Here is a 26,746-nt window from a genome sequence, read left to right as displayed (position 1 = left end):
CAACACAAATTAGGTAATTAAGTGCAGAAAGCACAGACAACGAGAAATTAATAGAATTTATGTGGGACTGACATTGATGTCTTCAAGAAATCCACTAGCATATTTATTGTTCTAAATCCAAAGTGATGTTTCAAAGCAATTACAGTAGTGGATTCTTTAATTTCCTGTCTCACATCAATCCAAAGCAATGTGCTAAAAGTCAGTCAGCAGCATCATAATGTCTTCATGCTACTGTCAGGGGCCAAAAGGCAACATGTGGCAGGCACCATAAACAGTTAAATCTTACTAACTCAATTAAAACTAACTCTTTAGCAACAATGAAGAGGAAAACTTGGAGGTCTTTTGTCTCACAAAGGACATTTCAGCAGAACACAGATTTACCCATGGGACTTGGGTGCAGGGCTAGCAGAAGAACCACAGAGACGCTGTTGTTTGTGAAGCATGGTTCATGGTTCAGTGGGCTCTGGATAAAAGGACCCCAAGGAGCCAACTCAGCGCAGGGGGCACAGAAAGCACAGCTCTCACCCAAGCACTGGCCAGTGCCCTGCCTTGGGCCTGGCCACAGGACTGGAGAGCACTAACACAACTGTACAGACCCACGCTGACCCCAGATCCAAAGTTCAGAATAAGCTATTAAGCAACAAAGTGTAGCAGACTTCACGTCCCCATGAAACACTCATTAAATAAGATGTACAAACTTTTACTTGCATATCTAGCTGTTCACACTCTGGCTTTTGGAAGACCATGTGAGGTAGAGCAAAGGTAAGGAAGTGCTGCCCAGCACTTGGTTTCTCTGACGTGTTATTTGACAACTGAGTCACAAAGATTCCTTATGCTTCAAAACTGCTGTTATAGCACATTAGAACAAAAATGAAAAGGGGAAAGGCAAAAGAAAAGTCAAATGTTTTCCAATTATTTTCAGATCATTCTGTAATTCTTCCTTTCCTCCTGATTCAAAACACTTGGGTCAGGAGAGGATTCTTTGGAGGTGCTAGAGTCAGATGCAAACAGAGCCTCTTTAGCACAGAATATCCTCAACAAGGGACTGGTGCCACACTGCGTGGTGGATTTATGCAGAGAAAATTCAGACTGGGGTCATATAGGCTTCTTTGACCCCTATTCATAGTTATATGGGCAGAGGAGAAATAGTACTACTACTAGGAGTAAGTATGCTAAAAGTGTTTCATATTTCCTTAATAAAATCCCATCTAAAAAAATTGCTTCCCTGAAAATAAACAACAGAAGATACTTGTTACTCAATGTTCACACCACTTTTTCAGCCTTTGAATTACCTGAAAAGCTGCCAGCTTTTCCACGAAAACAGAGCATAGTGTCTCTGTGCTATTTTCTTTGAATATGCTCTTGGTTTATCCAGTAAAAAAAACATGTACCTCTCCAGCAAAATATTCTGGGCCATTTGCTGCAACTTTGGCTGTAGCTTTGGCAGACTTCCAGGACAATCCACTCAGCACGTTTCAAAGCAACTCAGAATCAGCAAGCAAGTTGAAAAGTTCTCAGCCCCTCCTTGGGTTCACACGTTGGCCTCAAAATGGTTATACAAATGTAAACACAATAGTAATTTTTTCCAGTGTGCTTCTGGAGCACATTTTCCATTTTAATTTTTTTTTTTTTGTTAGGCATTGGCTGCTCTGCAATATAAGCCACTGCACAGTAAGGGTGAACAAGGGAGATTCACCTCAAAACCACATTCCTGATCTAAAGCAAAGACTTGGTGAAGTTGCCCTCTCTTTTTATGTTATTACAGAGACTAGAATACTTGTAACAAGTTTTCCTGTTACAGCTGAGATTATATCAGGTTATTTCCTTGAATATTTAGCAAAAGTGAAAATCACCCAAGATATGGGCTGTTGTTCAGTCCTCAGACCAGCCAGGCTGATAATTTGAACCCTTTTCTGGTGATAGTACTTCAAAAAAATCTGCAAGATGGTCACCTGCTGAAGTCAGGGATACCTTTGCTGCAGAAAGGGTGCAGAGTGTGGTAGTAACTAGTCAAAAAAGGTATTATTTAAATATAGGGATATAGGCAGAGATAGGACTTTGCCTATCTTTCCACAATAAATTTTCCCCTTGCTTTATTTAAAGTACAGCATTTTCTAGTTTTTCCTGAGGGCAGGTTTTTTTTTTTTTTTTATCTAGGGAGTTATGAAACACCAATCCACCAATCAAAACACCAAGATTCTATTTTTACAATTAACAACAGCTAAATGATGAGCTACTTTTACAATAGGGATCGAAACAAGAAGCTGAATAGCAGCAAATTATGCTGCTTCTGATATTTCAAAGACCTGGTGATATTTCCTACAGTAAATACCAGTTTTATGATAGTTTTGTCTGACTATTTAGCAATGAAACTGCATAGATTCACTTTACATTTAGCAAGACACATATAGATGTTATATCATTAAATCAAAGATTACACCATTCATTCTCTAGTCTTTTAAATGGGGATAAATTGGTAAGAAATCTTACTCCTTAAAAACATAGCTTTAATAGACCTTAAAGCCATTTACACCACTGCTTATATTAATATTCCACACTTGAAATAAAGATACTCAATTTGTGAATTACTGCCATTATATTTACTAGGTCAGGATAAAAATTCTCTCATTGGGAAGAAAACAATCTGACACCTAAGGAACTATGCATTCATGTTGAAGTTAAGAACTCCCAAACACAAACAAACATTCAAATCCTATCAGAACCTCCAACTGTACTGTGTTTTCATGTCCTGGGAAAGTTTTCTCTACTTCTGTCAGCATATACCAACATTTGTTTTTCTGCAGTGCAGCCCCTTTGTATTGTTTATCTTCTTCAAAATGAAGTGTTTTTTTTTTCCTGGACAAGGAGTTTCTATGCAATCTTAAGGAATAGATTAATCAATCTATTTTAAAATCAAGTATAGTCAACTCTGCTTCTAATAACCTACTGATTTTTAGCTAATTTCATAGTTAATGTAATAAATTTAAGCTTGGTAAGCAAAAGGTTGTGTCCTGACTGAAAAGACTTCTTGGATTACGTTGACTATGTTCCTACTTTTCTCAAAGGCTTTTCATCACGTGTCTCACATGCTGAGACTTTTAAATCTTACTAAATGTTAAATTTGTTCCAAAAATCTCAATTCACAAAAGACTGTAGCCAGTGTTGCAAGACTGAGCAATACAGATGAGGTTTCTAGAACAGAGCAGGTCATATGAAGAACTCCTGGTTTTGTACTTGCCTCCAGGCACAAGAGCACATATTTAATGAACAGATGCTGAATTGCCCAACCACCCTTCATCTGCAAGAACAATACAGATTCATATTCTTTTTTGCAGGTGCAGTACTATGAGCTTCAGCCAAATGAAAATTCAACTTTTATAATCTTCAGCACAAAGCAAGGGTCTTCTAATATTGTTGTACCTATCATAAACTTAAAAATGGAAGTAACTGACTACCACCTATAAAATTAATGTTTCTTGAAGATCTTAATAAAAAGCAAATGTTACATCAGTGTCTCTTAAGTACATTACAAAGAATATTTCTGGTGGCTTGGAAAATTGTGTATTTCAAATTTATTCTAAAAATTAACATAAAGTTGTTTTGTCTGTTCTAAATGTACTGATTTTCTATAAAAGACAATTTATCTGTGATGTATTTTAACTCCTAAACAAAAGGTAAGCACTGTCATGCAAATATTCTAGAGGTAAAAGCTCTAAGAATAATCCAGTTTTAATCTGTATGTTTAAATCCCACCCATTTTAAAATCTGGCATTTAGGCTGTTAAAAACTTTATATTATTGCAGAAATTTTCTATTCTTTTCAAATTACATAAGCCATTCTTTTTTCATAATTATAATGCACAATAGCAGCTTGTGGAACTCAAGAGGCATTCAAATCTGCTGTCCAAGCTTTCACCATTTTGCTCTGAGGTTTATTTTATTCTAAAGTACAGCAAATTAAAGATAAATACATTACAGAGGGAGAACACATGCACGGGAACACACACAAAAGCATTGACTTTCCCCTGAACTTCGTAGAGAAACTTGTAATGAAACAGATAAAACCAAAGGGGGGTAATGACAACATATAATATAGATATTCTTTTTTTTTTTTTTTCCTGAAAACAGAGATAGTGTCTTGATGCCTTGGCCCTGCTACAAGTGCCACTCCCCATCTCAGTTTATGCAATAAGTGAGTGAAGGTTATGAAAACTTCGCCCATGTTAGGCTGTGAGACTGAGGTCATACTGTTACACTGAATCCACAGATTTCCCTTCAAAACCTCCTTGCAAGCAAGGAGAACACACTGGCCATTAACCTCTTACTCTCTCCACACAGCACAGCTAATACACAAAGGTGAATTGCTTGTAACCTTTTGGTTTTTGGGTTTTTTTTTTTAAGAGAAATTCCTGTGAATCACAGTCACATGAAGGTTATTTTAGGGAAAGCACCATTTCTGGCACGAGTAGCCTCCAAAACAACAAAGTTTCGGCTTTTTTAGCTTTTTTCTGAGTCTCTCAGAACAGTGCTGTATTAAACAGCACAAGTGAAAAGAGTGACACTAAACTGTAGAAAAAAACATTTCGTATCTGTTTGGGCCTGTGATGATTTCCAACACTTGTCTGACTTTATAACCAATACAAAATGTTGACAAAAGAGCTTGAAATTCTCCTCACTGTTAAGGCAGAGTACTTGAAATCTCTAAAACAACTAAACAAAGAGGCTCCACGTCTTCTCATGTAATTTCCTTTTTTTTTTTTAATATTGCTGATTTGTTTTTTTCCGAGTGAAAAAGTCTTTTTCTCTTTTCTGTCTGTCCCAAATGAATTACAGTAACCAAGTAAAATCCTAAAACATCTTGCTCACCACACACATCCATCAAAGAAAGATCTGAATGTGAATTAATCCCATGCCAGATTAGGAGAAAAACAACCACAGATGTTCTTAGGACACATGATATAGTGAGAAACATGCCTGAATACCTGCATCAAATATATTTGGAAATATTCTGCAACAAAAGTGAACACAGTACTGGACTCATGAGGTTTCACCAAGGAAGTAGAATTAATTCACAGAAACCTGAGATACGTTCTCCTAATGAATCCAAATGCCCCCATGGAGTATTTATCGAGATGCATAACATTTCCTAGATTTTCTTAGCCTTTAATGGCAATTTATCATGGAATTGTTCAAACTGGTGCAGCTACAGATTTGAACCATATGAAACAAAAATTAAACACAGCCTCAAACAATTTAATCTAGAAAATTAAATTTATATAGCTTGTGTCTCTAAAAGCATAGACCACGAGTATTTATTTTAACTTCAGCTTTCCTAAAAATGAATTTCATAATAAAAAATATCTTATTGGTGTATTAATTTGAAATCTAACTGGAAATACAATTATAATTGTAAAGGAAGGGAGAGAGGGGGAGAGTTATCTAGAAGTAGGAAATACTTGACTATGAAGTAGAGGTAACAATTTGTCAAACATGATCAATTTTAAAAATAATTTTGTCTTTTCCATCCATTGTGCAGTTTAAAATTCTTATTTGTGATGTTTTAAGGCTATAAATCAAACAAAATAGGAAGTGCCTCCTCAAGTCCTCAGCAAACAGAGTAGCAGCTGCAATAATAGTATTGTGGAATGAAAGCTTTGCTATATTCAAATAAAAAAAAAAAAAACTTGAAACATTAACAGCCATTATTCTAAATGTGTTTTTTTGTGCAATAATAAAGCACTGTTCTACTTGGTAGCTCCCAAGTTTAAGCAGAGAATTATTCAATGTATTTTAGCATTGTTTACATTTAGTCTTAGACTAGCCAAGATTGGTTGTGTGACCCTAGTCCCAGGTCAAATAACAGACCTTCTACCATATTATGTGATTTAAAGCAAAGTCCCATCTGAGCTAAAATAAGGAAGCTGCAAAGGAAAGAGGAAGCAAGTTCAGACACCCTCCAACATGACTGATTGTAATAAATCAGCTGAACAGAAAAGTGAAAAAATATTCTTCCTAAGATATAGGCAGGATGTTTGTCCAGCTTCACAAAACCCTGCTTGGTTACTGCATTAGCAGTTTTACCCTTGTGCATGTTAATTCTTACTTTTAATGGGTTTATACTTAGAAAAGGATTAGACAACTATATCTCTTCCATCTGGTCCTGAAACTAAAGATCAAAAAGCAAGTGACATGCTTCTGTCATTTGAAACTTATCCCAGGAATCATCAGTGCTCAGCTGCCACACAAGGAGATCAAAGTTCCATCCCAAAGCCAAGCTAAGATTTCCTAGTGAATTAACAGGGGAGAGATGAATAGTTACTTCCACAGAGATTTCACCTGGAATGGGGAACAAACAAATGAGAAACATTTAAGAGAGAGAAGAGAGAAGAAAGAGTCAGATGGCAGTTGCAGTATAACTCTCACGGCCAAGTCTTTAATAACCTTATTAAAAATAAGGCCTCTGGGCATGTTACTTGGAAGCCATTTTTCTTTTTCAAGTTTGTTTGTAATTTGGCATTAAAAACTTCACTATTCAAGAGAAGATTCTTTCCAGCCATGATTACCTAGCCCATAAACCTAAAATCTAGAGATAGATTTCAAGTCCTCTAATGCAAATTCTTTATTTTTCCCCCCTCTAAAAATGAGCTGAAGAACATTGATACAAGCCCATTTTCAACATCAGGCTGTCCCAATATCATGCTGTTTTAATAAGATTCCTGAAAGAACCTTTAGGAGCAATACAAAATAACACCACTTTCAGTATGGCATGCAAGTCAAGACTCAATAAGTCGGTCCATTCTGTGCTGAAAGAACTTACTAAGAACTGAGATACAAAATATGTTGTGCCATGAAGCATTCAAATGAATTAACTTCTCCTTTATCTGACACTTTAATGACTATTCTTGTCTACATCCCTCAGAAATGATTGAATTTAGAAAAATAAGTGTGTGAATAAAACATCCTGACAGAAACGCATTGCTTTAAAGTACAGTTTAGGCTTTTACTACAGGTCTCTAGAGAATTCCAAATGTTCTGGAAAGCATCAATCTTATGTAAGTTATTGTCTAGGAAACAGCTGCCAGATGGCTGGTAAATATGCCTTTGTACATTTATATTTCACATGTCACAGCCATTTTTGATTTAGAAACTCTGTAAACCTGTACAAAACAGGTACATTTTTTTTATGCTTAGAAGATTGCCACCCCTGACTAGATGTCCAAAGTAAATGCACATAGTGTTAAATAAATGATGAGTGTATAAATGACTGAATGATGGAATTGGAAGCACATACAGCAGAGACAAGAGCCTCCTTAGGAAGAGAAAGCAGAGCAGGCTGGAGGACTGGGTTAACAAAAAAAGCATGAGCTTTAGCAAAAATAAATGTAAAGCTTTGCATGTGGGGTGAAATAAACCCAAGCAGTGATTGAGGCTGGGCTCATTCACTCACTCAGGTGTGGCTTTGGAAGTGCTGGTGGACAGAAAGCTGAGCACAAATCAACAATTGTCTCACAGCAAGGATGAGGGCAAACCCTGTCCTGTGTGGGGGAAGGTGTGTTCAGCAGATCAAGGGATGTCATGATTTCACTCTGCCACACCCAGAACTCTGGGTCTCTGTGGAATTATCCCACTTTGAGAGGCACTGGCAACCTGCAGAGGGCCATGGAGGGCCACCAAGCCCAAGAGATGGCTGGAGAACTGGAGGCATGGGGAGAGGCTGAAGGAAAGGGTTTGCTCAGCCACTTTCAGAAGGAAAGGAGGGCTCTGAACAAACTTGTGATATTCCAAAGGTAGTTATGGAGAGGCAAGAGATGCTCTCTTCACAAGAGTAAATGGTGACAGGACAAGAGGAAACAGACACAAGTACCTTCAGGAAGAAATCCTTACAGGTATAAGAAAAATTCCTCATCCTGAGAACAACTGAACATTGCAACATATTACACGGAAAAGAGGGAGAATCCCTTCAATTCTAGCTGCACCCCATAGAAAACCTTTATCTTGACCCAATACCCACTCCTGTCAAAACTCTAAATGGTTTAAAAAAATAAAATCACCATAATTTCTAAATATTAATTTATCTTTTTTTGCTACCTAGACTTTTGGTGAGACTGGTGGACTGTTAGTTTCTGGTGGAAAATTAGTTAATTCTCTGTTTATGTCTTTAAAGTGTAACCTTCTTCCTTTGCATGAACTACTATAAAGTTTGTTTCCATTAAATCCATGAAGATCTAAACTGCAATTAAAATGCAACATTCAAGAAATGCAAAAAATAAACTTTCCCAAGTGGTTTCTAGATGAAACAGTCATGTGAAAGTCACTCAGAGTTCAAACTTTGAACTGAAATTATTTTTTTCCCCCCAACACACACTCCTAGGTTTTTCAGATGTTTACAAGCTATCCATGGGGTTTTTTGTTAATGAAAACTTATTTTATATGCTGGCAAAACTGAAGTTTTTAAGCAGCCAGGCTCCAAAATTGAACTTCATGTCATGAAGTCCATCTCTTTTTATCAGCATCCATTAAAATAACATTTATTTAAATCATATAGTAGTGGCTTAACAAGCTGAAATAAATTAATGCCAAATCAAAGCCAAACTCTGCTGGAAGCATTCCAAACACACTGTTTGGCCATACATGCAAAGAGTCCCATTTGTACTGTGTGCCGGGGGAATCCACTGGCCTGACCTACAGCTTAGTTAAAGCTGTAGAAATTTTTTAACTGACATCTTGGGCTTTGGATTAGCCCCATGTGTATTTGTTTACTTTGATAAACACTCCAGTTTCTCCCATGTTAAAAAGCATCTGGTAGTTTCTTAATGAAATTATACTCAATGTAAAGAGATACTCTGCAACATTTTTAAATGTTATCAAAAAGGCAAGACTGCCTTTTTATGTAAACCACCACTCTGGCATGATCTTTGACTGTATTATAAACAACTTCAAAGTTCAGGAAATATGAGTAGATATTCACCTAGTGAATACTTCAGTGCTCTAATTAGTATTGTATTAGTTAATGGTTTAATGTTGGGTTTCATATGTCCCTTTGAGAATTATCACACTGTATTCCTGATTTTTGTCTCTGATTTCCATAACAGCTTCACTACTGGAGGCTGAGATCGTTCAAGTTTCATTTAGCCAGGCTTTGAAATTGCAATGATATCAAGCAACACTTTTCCAATTCTTTAATTAGGTTTTCCAGAAACTACTTTTGGACTGTCAGAGTCAGGCCACATCCAGATTTAGTTTCTATCCAATACAAACAAGAAAAAGGCAACAACAGAGATACAAACTGAAAACAAAGCTGAAAAAGATCCTTTCCAGTGTCTGACCATGCAAATACACCCTTGATTTAAATTGATACAGCCTATCCATCTGCAATCATGAACCTAATATTATTGATAAGAACTCTGAAATATCAAAGTTAAATCTCAGCATTTAGCAAGATAGGGAGGGGAGTAAAAAGAGATACATCAAGCCACCAAGCCTTGCCTCCTGTAAACAATCCTGAATATATCCATGTTCACAAACTATTCATAATGCATCATAAGAAGCTGGGAGATTCTCTCTGCACTAATTAGATGATGATTAGAAACCAGGTAATTTAGAGCTGAAATTTGTTAATGGATAGTACATTTATGTGACCATTACCAACATGTAGTTTAGTTTAGATAATACTACTCTCAACAGCTACATGAAGAGAGAGAGAGATTTAAAGTAACAGGAAAAGAGAAACCCCTGCATGTACTTTTCCAGGTTAAGCTTTGGTGATCTCTCTTTGTAGGTTTAAAACTAGCAGACACCATAAAACTGAAATCGTAAATAAATTTGTCAAACCCATTGAAAAGTTAGCCATGGTATTGCATGGTTTGAAAATACAAAATATATGACCTAAAATCCTGACTAAGAGTCCTAAAATCTGTGGGAGCAAAATGCAGCTCATGGAAGAAGGGCTTTCCCCAGTAAATGAAGAGGACTGAATTTTCTGACAGAAGCAGTTCTAGTTCTCAAAAACATATTTACCAACAGAATATATATCCCAGATGTTTTACACCAGTAAAATTCCAAGACTCCTGTTTTAAGATACAAGGCCTTCAAGTCTTGGTTTACTGAGCTTAATAACACATGGGGAACCAATACTCCAGGCTATCAGGCAATTTGGGATCAATGTGTGGTGGCTAAGGTGACTTCTGTGTCAAATACATGCTAAGCACCATGCAGAGGTACAATCAAAATTCCCTTACACTCTTAAAACTAACTAAAATAATATTCTGCAAGCACTTCACCTTAAATGGTTGTGAATCCTTGGCTTGATGTAATCCCAGAAAGCCTAGTCTGAGGTCTCAGCAATTCAATGTTCTTCATCTTAAAACCTTCTGTAAGCATAAGAAAAGAATATAGATCCATAGAGATTCATCCCATTTGTTATCACCTACCATTATAAAGAAATTTATTTAAAGATGTTTTTCATTTTGGTGGTGAAAATTTTTGTATAGCTTTTTTTCCCCCCTGCCCTTGTGTATTAAATCCTACAATGTGTCCACAAGCAAACAAAAATATATTAAGGAGTTTTAAAATGTTAGTATCAAGATTTGTGAGATTTCACATGAAAGAGATATTTTTGTCTCGTCTGGGGGCAGTGTCAACACAATGATTTGTAGTTAAGCTGCAAAATTAGCTCAAAGCTTTACTGGTGAAACTGCTGGACATCAAGCCTGTCCTTGAGCACAGCGCAAAACATTTTCCTCCCTCACCACTCCCTTTTCCCAAAACCAGAGAAGCAACAGGAAAACCTACTTGATACATTAGACCCCTTCTTAGGAATACAATGGCTCAAGTGAAACAGGAGCTTTCTGAACTGAAATATTGCTTTCACTGCCTTTGCAAATGGGAAAGCTGGACTGCCACAGCAAATGAGCCTGAACCATTCTGATCCACTGTTACACTGCATCACATACCTGTCAGCAGAAATAGGGTGTGATTCCACATGTCAGTTCCAACAGATTTAGTGATACTTTAAAAGGTCTATTCTGTCTCACTTCTCTCAGATTAAATTACATTCCATTCATAAAAATTAATATTTTCTTATGCCTTTACTTCAGATTTTTCCTATGCCTTGCTTCCATGACCAAATACACCTCTTTTAAAACCTTACCACTGAGATTTCAGGTTCTGTTCTCTCCCCCACTTAGGAGCAGCAGAACATGATTGAATTCCTATGAAATCAGTAAAGACTTCCAAGATCAAGCAATTGTAAACAACACAGTGTTTTTGCAGCTTGCCAAAGAATCACTGCATATTAACTTCCTAATGTCCCTGTCAAATACATACACACATTACTATCACACTAGAAAAAATAAGGCTTCTATCCTAAAGGCCTTGCACGTGACATCTTTAAAACCTGATCACTGATAAGGACATAGCAACAGCACTGAAAAATGATTTGAACATGACTTTTTATTCAGACGTGTATAGCCACAATTCTGTATCTGAAAAATTCACACTGAATATTGTGCCACAGAAGAATTTCAGGAATATAACAAAATATATAGTTGGTCAGAAAACACAAACCAGTCTTATTTTAGCTGCTCACAAACCAGGGTTAAAAAGCTCCTCAAAGTTTGTATTCCCCAAGAAAAAAAAAAAAAGCCACTTTCACTCAAGGAGCTGCTAGTGCCTGTACATAATTGCAGAGGTTCAGTGGGCCTCCTATTTAGGCACAATCAGCTCTGCCAGCTAAAACAAGACCTATGAGCCCCTTTCCTTTTGAAACAAAGCTCACTGCATTTCTTTTCTGCTTCCACTTGCATCTAAATAAAATTTAAAGGAACACACCGATGTTTTGTATCACTTGGGATATCAAATTATTCTCTTTATGAAAAATTGATTCTGTATTACGTGTCTGTCACTACAGTGGTGAATAGGTTACTTGCAAGAGCAATAGTACAGGCTTTTTTCTGAGACTAGGGGGTCAATTGAATTGACACAGACTGTACAGACACTGGGCTGGAAGGGTGAAGACCTTTCTGCTTCTGAGTAGAGCTAAAGAGATATTTTTTTTAATTTTTGTTACAATATTAGCTGAGGATTGTCCTTCTCATAAGCAAATAACAGAACTAGCCTAGGTACAGAAATCTTCTGATTTTTAATACAAGTACTTATCACATTTTTTCATTACTTAAATTGAGAGTATCACTTGTAATTTTATTGATACCATTTTAAATTAAAATCTGTTGTGCTTCATCTGATTTTTATAGCTCACAATACACCACAAACACATTTTAATTCTACAATAACTTATGCAGTTTAATTTTTGTTCCTTCAATTTAAGGAACTATTATTATATTCTAGAAAACTGTTCAAATGATACAAATAAGCTTAATTTCCATTACATTTGGAAATGTTGTCCTTTTTTTACATTTAAATGAAATTTCAGACAAAATAATGAGTAGTGAATAAATCTTCCAGAAAATGGCAACTGCTTTTTTTTATTTTAAAAACCTCCTCCTTTTGGGCGGACATCTGGCACTTATTCTGTTTAAATTGTCTTTCAAAGCAATAATAACAATAATGCATCTGTGTTTGCTAATAGCAATCTTATAATTCCTTCCTGCTATTGTAAAATGATTCTGTTAATTTTTCTCTACAAGAGCTCTACTGACATTTCAAAGGTCTCAGCATAGTCTGTAAGCAAAAATCAGACCCAAGACCACGAACTTATCAAGGCCCATTTTCATTTCACTATGAAACAAATCTACCCTATTTATCCAGAGAATCAAGAAAAGACAAAACTGAGGCATATTTGTAAGGGTGGAACAGAGCAATTCCAGAATGATGTGGTCTGAACTATATTCACAAACATCAAAGTTTCAGGCTACCAAGTAATTATGTATGAGACTTTTCTGTTCATACTGGAAATCTAAACCCTTCTCACTCTGGTGATCCCTTTCCAATGCCTTTCATTTATTCCTCCACTGTTTCGCCTCACAATAATATCCCTCTGAGGTTACACTCACTTCCACTCCAGCAAGTGAAAACCATTACCCATTTGCCCCACACTTACTCACTTGTCCAAGTCCTTTACAATTTTCCATCTCAACAGCTCTGTCAGCTCACCATCATCACCATGACTTATGCATGCTGCTGTTTCTGACATCTTACCTTGGTAAGAACCTTTTAACATAGCTAACTCCTCACATATACTCTGATATTTCCATTATCCAAATTAGTAACCACATATCAAGAAATCTCTAGATTTCCAATTAGATACTCCCTTTTACCACAATCAGCTGGGAAGCAGCACTGAGATGAGTTTAATCTGTAATTAAATCTCTAGAGCTCACTGTGGAACTATTATTTAAGTTAGCATATGGTACATGCAATGCAATTACCAAGAGTGGTGCCAAATTAGGAGGGTGTCCTTTAGGACAAGTGGTTAAAGGTCAGCTATTTGGTACCAAGAAAACTATCAGTCAGAAAGTAAAAGTATCAAATTGCAGAAAGGAAACATCATCATGCCTAAGCATTTCAAACAAAATGCTTATTGAAATGCTACTGAAAATCTGTGGAAGAGAGATGGCATCCTTGCAAATCAGAGGATGAAGCCTTGGTTTTTATTTGAATGAAAACACAAAAATACCAAGTTTGGACATTATTCACATGAAAAATTTTCTCTGTATTTTGACATCTGTGGAGGGATTAATATGAAAAGGATGCTGCCTTTATTAACCTATATTTCTAAGAATTATTTGGTTTTAAAACATTAGAAGAAACAGTATTTAAGTAGCAAGGTCATGATCTAACCAGCACTATCAAATCCAAAATAGAGGCTCTGTTTTGTTGTTACAGGGCAGAGTCAACAATCAAAAGACAGGAAGGTAATTAAAGATTTGGCTTAAGACCAGGCCTACAGCAGTTTTAGGAGCTGTAAGCCTGGAGGTATTTTTTCCTAAGACAGTATTAAATAAATGTAAGGCTATATGCACACAACCAAGAAGCTCCAAACTTAGGCAAATCATTTCTCAATCCTGCTCTAGTATCTTTTGACATCATGGCTTTTCTGCTTCTGTGGAAGAGACATCCAAGAGATCTCTTAGGAAAGGTATCCAAAACAAGAAGCTGCTCCCTGGGAATCTGCTGAAATTGAACTGGAAGGGTTCACCAGGGTCTTCCTTCAGTGTTTTTTCTGGACTCAGAGAGGCAGTTGATTCATGTACCAGTAGTTGTGCACTGCAGCTGATCAAGTGACTATTCAGGAGAATATCTTATCAGGATTTCATTTGGCCTGAGCCAGTGCTAGTGCCTGCTCGTCTCCTCCCTGTCTGCTGCTTTACAGGCAGTGATCTCACCAGGACAGTAGAAATGCTGGTAAGGCAGGAAAAGGTAGAGGGGGGAGCACAAAAGCAAAATTAAAATAGCACTAAAAAATTCCCTTTCCTACAATTCTCAGAATTTGCCATCAGCATCTCTTTTCCTACTTCCCCTGATTGCCACCACCTTGAACAAAGAAGCCAAACAAAACTCCTTTGCCTTTGGGATAGTTACCTGTAGCTTTAGAAAGGTTAAAGAATTGTCTTTGCTCCCCACTGTAACTTCTTCACAGAAAGGAATAATCAAACATGGGATCTGAAAGTTGTCATTAAAATAAGAGAAGACGTTTAGCATTGATTGGCAAAGTAGAGGTGGTGGGGGAACGACAGTCAAAAAAAGAATACTGACAAAGGTACAACAGGAATACAATAAGAGATGAGAGTGAAAATAAACAAGCAAAGAAGTGCAGGCCAAGACAAATAGAGGAGAGTGATCAACAAAGAAAAGTAAATTTAAAAAACACAGACAAAAGGGAAGAGAGAGACAAAGGGATGCAGGAGTACTAAATTAAGTACAGGTAGAGGGAGAGAGGGACATCCCTTCTAAGCTCATCTGTTACAAACGAAGTAAAACGTGCAATCTAAAGACAAATTTGAACTCTCAACTTCACATCCTTCAAACCCAGCTGCTTTAATGCAGAAATAGCGCTGTTTTCATGCAAATCTGGATTAAAGGTTCTTCATTCACTGCATTTACCCTATATGGCTTCATGATGCATTTATTTTTCAAGCAAAAATAAAGAAATACTCTCTCAGTGATATGCTACAATATCACAGAGCTTCAAAACTGACAGCATGAAACTGTTAAGATGACCTAGCATTGAAAAGGTTAAGGCAGCATATACAAGAGTGGTGTCAGAGACAAAAAGTAAGCAAACTGGGAGTGAGGAATTTCAGATCTCTATTACTTTTTAAGTAATATGTTTATATGTTTTATATGTTAAAGTAGTAAGTTATTGCAATATTGGGGGAGAAAATACATAATCTCAAAATTTTATTCTGTTAATTCTGGTGACAAAATTAACCTACTGAGAATAAAAGAAGAAAAACCAAACTCCAGTTAAATCATGAACTTATTTTGTTTGCAAACTCTGCTTCCAAATTACTTTCTTGTCTCCACTGTCCTACTTCAAGAAGAATTGAATCCTTGTTCATTTATTAATCCTTTAAAAAGAGAAAAGTGCTTCAGATCTCACAGAAATTACCAGCAGCAGCTTTGCATTTATGCTTCATTTCTGCAAGCGTCTACATCTGCGAGTGTTTTAATCAAGGATCCCATGACATTACACTTCATAATTAACATTATAAAACCTCACTTCCTACAGGTAGCTGGGTAGGAGCAAACTTAATAATAAAAAGCAATGTCAAGCCAACTTGTCAAAAAAATTGTTCTGTTTTGAATCTCCACCTGTTCTGCTGATGTGCCAAGAAGGAATCTGTTTCTCATGATGGCAATTTATTTGTGAGGATATCTGCTTCCAAGTGTTTGCAGCCCCACAAACAGAAAGGGAGCAACAGTGCACCCAGCAAGTCCTGAGAATATAAAACTAAGGCTAAGAAAGATGCTGCTCCCTGCTGGCTCATCTAGATAAGAACAGAGAGCAATTCCCTTACCTATTTCTCAAAAAATATTAGTCCACAGATAAAGCACAGTTTTGAACTGTAAAACAAATATTCTTTAAAACAGTCACTAGAAGTTAATTTTAAAAGTTGATTAGATGAAGCACACGACTGTTTTCCAAAGGAAGATAAAGTGAGAAGAATGTCAAAAACCTCCAGTAATTCTTCTTTACCTCTAAGTTTTATAAAGGGAAAATATAAAAAACAAAATCCACACAAACACACCAAAAAACCTGAACTAGCTAGGATATGATAATGATTTCTGTTCCAGAGTAAGGGTATCAAAATCCTTAGCAACACTTAGTTATTTTACTTATTTTTAGCTTTGTCTACATGTAACTTTTCACTACCCTCCCTAACTTCGACCGAGATGTGAAAGCGGAAACCTGGAGTACTGCCACTGCAGATTAGCACTGATTCCTTGTATTTCAAAGACTTTGCATAGAAAAACACCAGCAACAATTTCATGGACTTGACAGCTTGCAAAACCTAACAAGATCCATACCTTGATTCCCACACATCAAAACAATCTCATTTAAGGGCTTGCCTAGCCAGAGGAATGCAAAACAAGCTGGAATGTCAATCTTAAACTGATAGTTCTTCTCTACTGACATCCCTCAGGATCACTCACTGAGAGGTAAATGGGTCATTCTGTGGCTTCCACCCTCTGCAAAGGCACTGGCACTCAACCACATGCAAATGATTGTATTTCATCACTGCTAAGAAGCTTGGAAGAACTGTCAGCTTTTCATTAAGCAAGTAGTGCCATTTTGGTTTTTCCAAGTCTGCACAGACAGGAGAGGTGATTTTTTTTCCTGTTTCTGACTATAGACCTGTTGAGGTTTTTTTTCCAGAAATTCTAATCTGTGAACTCTGGGCTAAATTTGGCACTGCAATCCAGACAGAAATTGTGTTTCTCTTTCTACCTTAAATTTACACGCTCAGATAACTCTAAGCCCTATAAACATGCCCACTCAATTCAAAACAATACTTTACACTAACACAATAATTACCTCGAGATACCTTCTGCAAAGTAAAATAGAATTGTTCCCTGTTTGCTATTTTCAGTAGTGTGCAGCTGAAAAGAGTTTTATTCCATGCAGTAAGAAAATAGATATCCCTCTAGCACCGTGCTTTGAACACACACAGAAACTACCAACAGCTCAGCAGTGTTTTCAAGTTGCTAAGCAAATCAGGCTAAGGAATGGCTGGACACCAGACACCCATCTGAAAAATTTTAATCCCACTGTGTCAAAAATAACAGAATGGGTTTGCAGGAGAATGGCAATATAGTTCTGCTTTCTATGAAAGGAGAGATATGTAAATTCTTGGTATTCAGTTGGCTGTCCAGTATCATATACCACTGTAAAATTCCATTATCAATGAAGATGTCAAAGCTTATCCTATCCCCTCTCCCTCGGGCAACAAATCAGGTAACAATAGCAATTAAGAGTTTCTGCAACCTGCTTTTTCTCAGCTATGCACAGATCTTCTTCAGCTTAAGGTAGAACAATTGCAGGAAATGGTGGAATTAGAATTTTTTTTTTTTTTTTCCTCTAGAAGGGGACTTTGAAACTTAGAAAAGAAACACCTATCAGTGCTCTACTTACACAGTCATGAATTGGAGGAAACTGGTTGCATCAAGTGGATTTAAGCTGACTGACATGACAGAGAGCTAGATTGTCACTTCCTAAAAGGGATGGGCAAATACCCTCCCCGGATGCACCTTCCTCTAACATATCCTGTGCTTTTCCCTATTAACCCACTCGTGGTATTCCACAGAAACCTTACTATGTGAGCATGAAAAAAGGCACCCAAAAATCCTCCAAACACATTCAGTGGAACAGATAAAAGCTGTTGTATGGAAATGCTATAGATACAGGAAGAGAAACTTAGAAGGGAAGTAAATAAGATATCCATTATGGAAATCAACCAAACTCCTAACAAGCTCACTGCCTGAGGATACAAAACTATTACTGAACACCCCAGTATGGGGATAAATTCTCAGTTAACACAAACCGTCAACTTCACAAGTTATTTCTAATAGAAAGGTCATTAAGTGCTAAAAAAACCAGGGATCAAATGTTATATGTTATTGCAATCTATTAGTTCCTATGGAAAAGTAATTATTAACAAGATCCTAAGACACAGCTGAAACTTTAGCAAGAAAACTTTCAGCTAAGGAATAGTGATTGAAGGGCAAGGCATTGCCTGGGATTAATGACTTTGGTGAGAGCTGATGGCACCTGGCTATGCTTCAGCTGATCCCAGCTGACCTCTGAGTCCCAGGAAATGTCTTGAATCTCAATCATTATTCCTGTTGCAATATGAAAACTAAATACGAACACGCATGCACACACACTACAGTGTTCTAACATGGGACTTGCTGTTTCCTCTGGCATTCTCCAGGACATTGCTGCAGAATTAGAGCTCTGTAAATTAGCCAGCTTGAATCATTTCTCAACATGCCATTCATCTTATAATAGATTACATATGGTATTGCCACTTGTCAGGCTACAGCACAGACATTTTGCATCTATTTCTACATGTCTTCCTGTTTTAAATGTCTGCTCAGAGAAATAAAATCTCTGGTCAAAACTAGATTTCCTCCTTTAATCACATTCAGCCAGACATACCAGTTCTGACTTTAGCCTGGAAGTTTAGCTGAGTGTGCTCTACCTCTTCAATTGTTGTTTCCAAAACATGTATCTGTTCTCTTTCTAAACTTATACTGGTCTAGAATAATATTCTATGCTCCCAATATTAATATTTTGCTTTTATAAACTACAGAGGCTGACACTGCAATGCACAAATCCTATTATGCCCACAATAAGCAACAAAGTACTTTGGATGTGTATATCTTAAATGTGACTTTAACACTCCCTAATTTCAGGCACAATGAGCTAATCCAAATTCAGGATTAGTTTTGTTCAGTTGTCTCAGGCTCAGCACTATGCTGATTGACTTTTTCCTACTAGAAACAACAACAGATATTCAAGATAGAATAGTAGACTTTCACCACATCAATAAGCTTTAGGGATGGACTACTTGGCACTTATATGCTGCAGGCATTTAACAGGTAAGCTCATTTTAGTTATCAATCATTAATAACTGAATAATAGCAAAAATAATGAAGGATTTGGCATATTTATTGATAAAGTCACTTTGCATTTTAGCAGTACTTTTGCATTCCGTCTCCAGATGCACTCTCATACCCAGAGAAAATCTGATCTTTATGCTCATCATAAAGAATTTGAGGCTGAAATACAGAGGCTAAGTCTCATACAAGGCCACACATTAAGGGCTGGGAACAGAGGTCAACAATCAAGATTTTCAGTCCCCTTAGATTAAATACACAGCTCCTGGAGAGCAGCTCATTCCACAAGAATTCTCACAGCAGCAACCAGCTGTAAACTACCTTGAAAATGAGGTTCACAATCTACTGGTTCATTATTAATGTGTGAACAACATGGAACAGAAAAACAATAATAAAATGAAGACATTTTTGTGGGTTCATGGTTATGTTTCATGATAAATGTTTCTCCCACACAGTTAAAACTAAAATATATCAATAATCCAATTACTTTTTCTTCTCCTTAATTTTCCCATGACACTAAATACTCATGACAGGACCCTCTCCCAGTCTGTCAGCAATGATAGGGCACCTGTGAAATGTGGTACAGCTACACAGCATTGCTCAGGATTTTTGGGCTTTCCTCCCTCCAGTGGGTGGGGTGTAGTTTTCCCCTCTTAGCTGGAGCTTAATAGTCAAGCATAGTGTAACACTTCCCACCAGGTGTGGCCCTGAATACTGAAAAAACATCTGCAGACAAGATTTGTCTCCTTCTTATGCCATGAGCAATGAAGTGAAATGTTGGCTTTTTGCTCTCTGAGGAGAGCTCTGGGACTAATTCAATTGCAGATTTTTCCTTTTTCTCCTGCCTAACACAGACCCTGTTCTAATCTAATGACTAATGCTTGGGCCAGAAAAGGAACAAGTTAATCCCAGCAGGAACAAAACCTCAGGATGAAATGAAGGAGCTATTTTGTATAACACTATGCAACTAAGGATTCAAGTGAAAAAAAAATTACATTAGCATTGGTTACTTCATATACAGTAGTACTGTTTTGTTTCTGTCCTACCATACTTTAAGATTTTCTTATGTGTAAAGAGAATCTGAAGGGAAATTCCATATGAATTTTTGTTGCCAAACTTATCTGCTAGTATCTCATAAACTGTAGACTACAGAAATCCTAAAATATGCTGTGCTTCGAAGAAATGTCAAGAAAATTATTAAATGAAATGAGAAAATAAAAAATGTGAAAACTGGAGGATACGAGAAACAAAATCACGTGGCATTGCACCATTTGTCTCTTCTTCACAGCCAAATGATCAAACCAAACTGGGGATATTGGGTCCAGATTTGACCTCAGTGGTAAATCCAAACCAGATCCAAACTAAAAAGCAAAACAGTATGACAGAGTTCTATGGTACCGATGGATTTGTCCTTGGTGTTACCCCACCCTCTCAGTTTTGAAGGACAGAAGTGAGACTGTTTTGCTGCCAGAAACAGCAGCTGCCAAACCAACAAGGATAATGAGCTGCAATTTACAGAGAAGAGGGTGGCTGCTGCCTGTTGTATGCTGGGATATCAGGTACTACAAAACCAGAGAGAGAACGCCTGTGCAGACCAAGTGCTTAAAGATGCTCAGAGCTATCTGGGAAAAGAGCTGGGTGTTATTAGAATACATTTGTGTTTTGCTTCAGCATTAAGTCTTTGCACAAGCATGATTACCTACTGATTCTTGGAATAAAGTTTTCAATACTACAGCTCCATGCTCTCTGTCAACACTGGAGCTTGCACATCCAAATATCTTGGCTAAAAGGAGCCACTAAAGTGCTATCATGAGTGCAGTTTATCCAGAAACTTGAACAGGTACAGACATCTACCACCTGGGTGGTAAATACATGCCAACTATCCGCATGAAAATCTCTGAAACCATTGAAGGTAATTGTGCCCGCACTAACACCCAAGAAGTTTCTGAGTTACCATGATTTCTATTTAAGGATTCATTGAGTACTATATAGCCTTCCCAATTATCCAGAAAAATAGAATAAAGAACAAAGTGGGTTGGTCTCTTGTGTGCTTTTTGCAATGTAACCACATCCTCTGGCATTTACGAACAACAGTAGAATGCTCCAGTTTTCATATAGCTCTTCCAAAGCACCGGGTATTACATATTTTTGCTAGTCAGATAAATCTCACTTCAGAGTTCAGTTATTCAATTCAATCATACACTGAAGGAGGAGGTTAATCCATTTTATGGGGGTGCAGGCAGCTGTTGAATGAAGCCTCCAATAACTACCTTTTATGAAGGGATATAAATAAACAGAGTGGCTTCTATTTATACACTTCTAGTTCTGAGCCAACGTTCCTTTCAATTCCGCTGCCAGGCTCAGAAAGGAGACACAAGAATTGAACTGACAAGAGACAAAAGTTGACCTTCAGAGGTTGGGGGAAGTTGGGATGCAGGTCTGAATTTGAATGCCAGAGCTTTGGGGATTGTTTTTATCTGATTCACAGCTTGAGAATCACTTCTCAGAATAACAAAGACCTTCAGGTAACAACCCATAACAGAGCTATGGATTTTTGAATACTAACAGATCTCTGAATATCCACCCACATTTATGCCAAAGATGGCAACCATATGATGATTCTTTGAAGATACTTTAGGTCCTTTTCTGAAATCCAACTGGAGACAATATTCCTCCATGCAACTGCATTGATTTCAGTGTAAACTGGGGTATTAAGCAAAAACAGAAACTATCAGAATCAGTTCTATAGCTGATTTCTTGACACTGCATATTTTGAAAAATATTTTTAAAAATATTCCTTTTTCTGATCAGTTATTCCTCATGTGAGGAATATCAAGGGTAAAAAAACAAACCCCTAAAACCATAAGCCATAAATCAACAACAGTCACAGACTAAGAAAACCATTATTATGTTCTAAAGAAACATCTATATTACTTAAAACTTACTATGCTCCATGTGAGGTATGTTATAAACACCAGGCTGTGAACCCTTGCTACAGAAACAGAAGGCAGATAAAGTATACAAGTCATGGATTGTAAAATAACTAAAAAAAGGCAGCCTGGACTAGACAGGAGGGAAAAAATGACACCCTGTCTATCATTAAAATATTTATGCAAGAATGGCGGGCTGTAGGACTTTTTTTTTTTTAATTCTGTGAAAAACTAAGCTCTAATGAGAAGCAGATAACCTCTTTATCACAAGCCTGAATGTCTGAAGAAACAGACTCTCTTGATACTTTTCTCTATTTATTATTAACTGCAGTGTTCAGAACAGCTGATGTTTTCTGAATCCAAAAGTCAGACACGTCAGCAGATGAACTAGAGTACACCCAGTTATGTCAGTATTTTGCATGGCCTTTATCACTGGGCGTGAACAGTAACTTCCAGGCGTGTGAAACTCAGAATTAGATGCAGTTCTCAGACAATCATAGTAACAAAAATTCCTCATACTTAAAAAGCAATTTATACATGGGAAATGACTGGCCTTTTTGTTGTTGTTGTTTTTGTTTGTTTGTTTTAAGGAAATACTGTGTATAAAATCAACCATCTTTGCAAAAGAATTGTTTTGATGCTCCCTTGCTAAAGTCAGAATTGTTTTACCATGTTGGTCATTCTGTGTTCAGTGAAATTTTGCATAATGAAGTTCTCTTGGTTGTTTTCCTTAGTAATTCTGAAGACACGTACAGTCCAATGAAAATATATTTTCAAATTATAAATTTCTATGATTATTCATGCTTTTATTAGAAATAAGTATTATAAGTTTTGAATAACAGCCATATTTCTAGATTCTTATTTCATTTTTCAGAAAATTAGTATCCAAGTGAGAAGATTGATATATTTAAGTGGGAATAGGCTCTGTAGCATGCACACAACTCATCTAGGCTGTCCTTGTGCAACCTTAGATATTCTCAAGGATTTGAATTACAATCTGTGTCAATGATTCCCAGATTTCTTTCCTCCTCACTCACTTCCCTTTTGTTCACACTTGTAATTCAAATTGCTTCTACAGAATCTTCTCCAGATGTCATCTTGCCAAATGAAAATCAATGTGTCAAAACCATCTCTTCCCTCCTCCCAGCTTCTTCCCTCCTGTTTTGCTGTAACTGTCAACAATTCCACCATCCCCCTATTCCACAAGCCTTTTAATACTGGTATCATTTTCAGCTCTTCCCCACTTGCAAAGCTCCACACACCCAAGCACATGCTTAATGTTAACCCTGCTGCCTGTCCTGAAATCTCTCTGCAGCAAAGTTTCAAAATAAACATCAAATAAACATCAAGTACCACAGACTGAATGAAATGGATTTACCAGCCACAGAAAGCATTACCCAAACCTGACAGATAAGAAAATGAATATTCTTAGTCCTGCAAAACAGGTTGTTTTTCTTGCTCATATCAATTATTAGTCTTCTGGTTTTCTACACACAGGGACAGAAAAATGGGTACGATACACAATTCAAAATAATCACCAGCAAGACAACAATAATTTAGGCACTTACTAAAAAAGAAAATGCTATCTGTCTTAAGCAAGCCTGCCTCCTGTGAAAGTCTTAATACAATATCTTACACAACTCCTATTTCAAAGTTTGAAGACTGTTATGTTTTTATAATAGAACATGTAACTAAACTAGTCCCCATTACTGGACTTAGTTCTCTTTACTATGCACACAACTTTACTTGGCACACAGGCACAAGCCCTTTTTAGATTTAACCTTATTTTAGATTTAACCTTAGAACAGAAGCAAGATGAAAATCTTTCAGATGGGATTTCAAGGTCATTTTATCTTTTGAATGAGAGAAAAAGAACCACAACAAAATCAATTGTATTTTTACTTCATTTTAGAGTCTCTGGACTTAACTTCAGTGGCATCTTCTTGAAGCAAATATTTTCCTAGGCAAGAATAACATGCACTTGTACACAGAGCTAAAAAATTACATTGTATGCAGCATGAAAGATAAGAGATTTAATCTTTTTTGTTTCCTTTGGTCCATCTTAATTCAACAAAAACATGTGAAAGACACTTCCCCCTGTTGAGGCAACAGACATCCATTGTGATCTTTATGATTTAAGAAATTCTCCAAACCAAGCAAGTGTAATGCATATTGTGCATTATGAAATGTTAAAGTTGAAAGCGCCTATCCTAATTTTCACAGACAGTTAACATTTTCAAATACAAGAGACAATCTTCTATGTATATTTTAAATTTTTAAAAACCCATGGACTCAAGCATCTTATGCAAGCTGCCTGAAATAAAATGACCGATAAGATGGCCTTAACACTTAGTAAATTTTTCATTTTTTAAAGAATTTGCCCTTATCTTCCAAACTGGCTACTGCACTTTTTCATGCAGCTGGGCTGCATTACAGCAATGCACCTCAGAAACAGAGAGTAGTTTAATGAAATTAATAAACAAAAAGTGCCAAGAAATTCAAACCCACTCTTCATAAACTGATAAAGACCAAGAAAGATTAAAAAAAAAAAAAAAAAAACAAGAAAACACCCAGACAGTGACAGCTCATTTTATTTCAGATAAGCACCATCAAGCTTATACCAACTTTCTTAGATATTTTTTATATAGAACTACTTGTTATTCACTGACTGTCAAGAAAGCTGGATATGTTATAGATATTTAACACATCTAGTATCAATGGGAAAAAATCTTGCCTAATCTCAGTATTTCTCAACCATTAAGCAATATAATTCCCTCAGCAGTGACCAAAAAAAAAAAAAAAAAATCCATGTAAATATTTTCAACTTGCAGGATATGATCACTCCTGAATGGTGCACTTGACTGATGATTTTTGACTGAGAAAATAGTTTCCAGAAGGAGATGATTCATGTAAACCCAAAATTTCATGGAATATAGAACAGGGGTTTTTGAAAGGGGGTGGGGGGGAAACACATTCTCAAGAGATTAAGTGCTGTTTCCACTGTCTTTGAACTTATCATTTCCCTAGTTTAAGGATGTTTTCATTGTCTGCTGCTCACATCTTTATAAGGACCATCTGAGAGTGTCATTTTGCAGGCTATCTTCCCCTTCGTGACTCAGTGAGTTCTGTCTGTCAGTTCAGCTCATAAATAGGGCAAACAAGAACAGAGCCATATGGGAATATAAGTACAACTAATTACTGACTTGTTTTAGTTTCAGCCAAACCTGGATTTCATCCTAGTATTTTCTGCACATAAGCCATCATGTCACATGGTCAGATAAAGTAAGGAACATTTATTTTCTAAACATTAAAGGGCCTAATAATGACTTAGCTCTCCAGCTCCCCAGTTTTCACTGCTGGTATTTACATCCATGTTTCCTACCAGGGAGCCCATTTGAAGAAAGCTTGATTATTTCTGGCACTAAGAGGTGGGGGAGAGCCAGTCCCAGCCCCAGCCTGTACACAGGCTCTGTTTTTTTTTTGGGAACAGGGGAATGGTTTGGAAGACACTGCACTCAGTCCGTGTCAGCACTGCACTGGAACACAGGTCAGGAACTAATCTCCCCTAGCTGAGAAAAGCCTTCCATCAGACACAATGCTCAGGCAGCAAAGATAGAAGGGACAACACACTAACCCACTCTAGTGAGATGATGGGGAAAACCCCAATAGTGGCCTGAGCAAAGTCCTCACTAGCACAGTGTTAAAACCCTTCGTATGCTGGTCAGTCTTGAAGATGCAAAAGATACTTCTCTACTTATTTAGGGTGGTGGACTGGGCTTGCTGTTTCTTCCCTGTTGGTTTCGGTGCTCTTTTTTGAAAACAACTCTTTCTCTTGCTTTCCTTGCAGGTGGATGGTACAGAAGTCAAACAAAAGCTTTTTTAGAACACTTATATATTTAAAGATCATTCAAAGCAAATCCAAAGACACAACTGTGAAAAATATGAAGGCAGTGCACTGAAAAAACCAAAACCTCTGGGACATCAGCAGACAAGCTAAAGAGTGTGACAGTACTAGACAGAAAAATACAAATGGAAATTTTTATATTTATGAAAATATATGACAAAATGAAATCACATGGGAAAATTATTCTTTTGCTACTTTGTTCCACTGTGAAGAGAATGTTTTATTTAAATGGAGCTTACTTGTGCTTGGTTTTGGTTGTTGAATTTTGGTTGCTTCTGCAGGACATTCATACCCTGACAAATTTTTAGAGTCTTACTTTTTCCTCCAATTTAAATCATGGTCTTTTAATTCAAATGCATTTTAATTTATTGTATTTTTATGCTTTATATACTAACAATCCTCACAACAACTTCATCATTTCATTAATTGAGGCACAGACCCTGTATTGGAGGAATACAATGGCTAGACAAGATAGAAACAAGTATTCTCCTAAATTTCAGACTTGTGTGTTTTTGTTCAAAATCTTTTTCTGCGTCAGCACAAAGAAACAGCCCATCTTTCTCAACATCCATCATCTGGACAAGCTCGTGATTTTGCTCGGCACAATAGTATCCACACTAATAAAAAAAATTCAAATCCCTTCAAACTAAGTACATTACAAAAACAAGGAAGAGAATAGCATTTGTGTAGAAACAAACAGTTGAACACAATACTTGGCTTTTATTCCCTTGCTAGATTTATTGAGAAGGTAGAAGCCAAAATTATTTTCTTTTTGTTGTTGTTGTTTTTTGTTTTGTTTTAATTTAATGCCAATATCTAGATAAAACATCTGG

The sequence above is a fragment of the Oenanthe melanoleuca genome, chromosome 7 (assembly GCF_029582105.1).
Source record: "Oenanthe melanoleuca isolate GR-GAL-2019-014 chromosome 7, OMel1.0, whole genome shotgun sequence".
NCBI classification, from domain to species: domain Eukaryota; kingdom Metazoa; phylum Chordata; class Aves; order Passeriformes; family Muscicapidae; genus Oenanthe; species Oenanthe melanoleuca.
This window is presented reverse-complemented; position numbering follows the sequence as displayed.